Here is a 2,427-nt window from a genome sequence, read left to right as displayed (position 1 = left end):
TACACATACAAAACATTTGTTGTCCTCTGCTTTTTTGACTTCTCTGTTACTTCTCGTGTAAGATGATATCTCATTGTTGTTTTGATTGGCATCTCTCTAAAGGAGCTCTGGCTGTGTAGTGGTTACAAGTTGGACTGCTAACCTCAAGGTCAGCAGTTTGAAACTACCAGCCGGTCCGTGGGAGAAAGATGAGGTTTTCTGCTTCTGTCAAGATTTACAGCTTTGGAATCTCAATACGGGGTCACTATGAATCAGAACTGACTCCACGGCACACCACCACCACTACCACCACCAATGGCTAATGATCATGAACATTTCTTCATATGCTTGTTGGCTGCCTGAATGTCTTCCTTTGTGGCGTATCTGTTCATGTCATGTGTCTATTTTTAATTGGACTAGTTGTCTTTCTCTTGTAGAGGTGTTGTAGTTTCCCATATATTTTAGAGATTAGTCATTTGTCTGATACGTTGTTGCAAAAAAATTTCCCCAGTCTGAGGGCTCCATTTTGGTGAAATCTTTTGATACACATAAGGTTCTAATTTTTCGTATATTGCAGCTATCTATTTTGTCTGCTATTGTATTCATGTTTGATAGTCAATGTGTACCATGTATTAGAGCTCCTAAACCCTATGTTTTCATTGATGATCTTTATAGTTCTGGGATTTACATTTAGATCTTTAATCTGTGTTGAGTTCGTTTCTGTATATAATGTGAGCTATGGGTCTTATTTCATTCTTTTGCATATTGATTTCCAGTTTTTCCAGCACCATTTGTTGAAAAGACTATGTCTTCCTCAATTAATGTATTTTGGCTCTTTGTCAAAGATCAGTTGACGGCATGTGGATAGATTTAGTTCTGGGTTCTCAATTCTGTTCCATTGATCTATGTATCTTTCATTGTACCTCTTTTTGTATGATGATTTTGGTGTCATCCACAACTCTTTTGGTGTTCAATCATTAGTGTCTAATGCATCTAATCTGTTTTTGAGATGATATGTTCAAAGTCATCTTTTGGCACTCGGGAACTTGTTTAAATTTTCTTCAGCTTCAGCCTGAATTTTATTTTTTTAAATAGAGAACTAGTTTATTTTTGTCTTAAAGTGATTCACAATGTTTGTCCCTCATTATTGACTCATCCATACTGAAACTCACCTGTTCAGCAAATTTCAAACCCATACAATTTCTAACAATTCTTACTAACCATTAAGTAAGGACTTATAACAATAAAAGTTATGTGCATAAGATCAGAGCAGAAAATACCATTCAGGTATGCAGAGAGAAATAGTCTTTCTGGGATTGAAATAACATTTCCTGTTCATATCTCTGGAATAAAGATGCTTTAACTGGAAGTTGAGAAATTAGGATGAGAAGAACTCTTTGGTAGTCCAATTGGATGTCTGAGTTCTCTTCTGTGTTATTATTGGCTAATCTAATGCAGTCAGTGGAATAAGCCTCTAACTAATCACCAGCCCCAGAGCTAAGACTGAGTACAAATGTACTTTTAACACTATTCTTCAGATAATCAATATAATTCCACCTCTAGGGACAATGTTGTTGTTGTTAAGTGCCATCAAGTTGGTTGCAACTCATAGCAACCCTGTATAGGATTGTGCAAGGTTGGTGAGTTTAAACTTCGACCTCGTGGTTCAAACCGACCTTGAGGTCCAGTGCTTTATCTCACAGCGCCACACTAGGGACAATTTGTTGTTAAGTGCCGTTGAGTCAGTACCAACTCATAGTGACCCTGCATAGGGTTTCCAAGGAACGGCTGGTAAGCTTGAACTGCCAACCTTGCGGTTCAAAGCAACCTTGCAGTCCAGCCCATTAACCCACAGTGCCACACCAGTGATAATAGGACTGAATAAATCCCTATTAATTTACAGTTAAGCAGGACCTTAGTTACAACTCATAGTAGAGGTGATAGGTTCTGCTGTATAGAATCTATCTACATTTTTAAGTATGGATTTCAGAGGCTGTCACACCTCCAGAGTGGCAGAACACGTGGTCTTCAAAGATCTGCTTCTGGCCTATTGTAAAGCTCTTGTCACAAACTGAACAATCCAAACAAAGAGCCTGCACATGCTGCTCCAAGGTGGGATCCTACTTATCCATCGCATCAATACAATCCACATCTTAGGTGGAGCATTTTGTGATGGAGGCCAAGCTGGGGGAAGAACTTTCTTGGATTCCACAATATGGGTTTCCATACACAAGTCCTGGATTTTGTGGTATTCCTCCTTGCTTGATATGGCAAAGAGTCAAACTCTAGACCCAGATAACTCAGTAATGTGCTGTTCTCCCTCTTCAGAAAATCATTTTCTTCCTCCATTTTCTCATTTTCTGTCTGCAGAGTTTTACATATAAACTCATTCTCATGCTGTGTTTTTTGTTTGTTTGTTTGTTTTTTAAGGTTTTTATTGTGGATTGA

The 2,427-nt window shown here is 38.3% G+C and overlaps 1 pseudogene; it reads right to left on the bottom strand.

Annotated features, from left to right (window-relative positions):
* Window positions 1-1,952: 1,952 nt before the first annotated feature.
* LOC102812665 overlaps window positions 1,953-2,427 on the bottom strand; it is a 27,610-nt pseudogene continuing 27,135 nt past the window's right edge.

Source organism: Chrysochloris asiatica, unplaced genomic scaffold, assembly GCF_000296735.1.
Source record: "Chrysochloris asiatica unplaced genomic scaffold, ChrAsi1.0 scaffold00067, whole genome shotgun sequence".
NCBI classification, from domain to species: domain Eukaryota; kingdom Metazoa; phylum Chordata; class Mammalia; order Afrosoricida; family Chrysochloridae; genus Chrysochloris; species Chrysochloris asiatica.
This window is presented reverse-complemented; position numbering and strand designations above follow the sequence as displayed.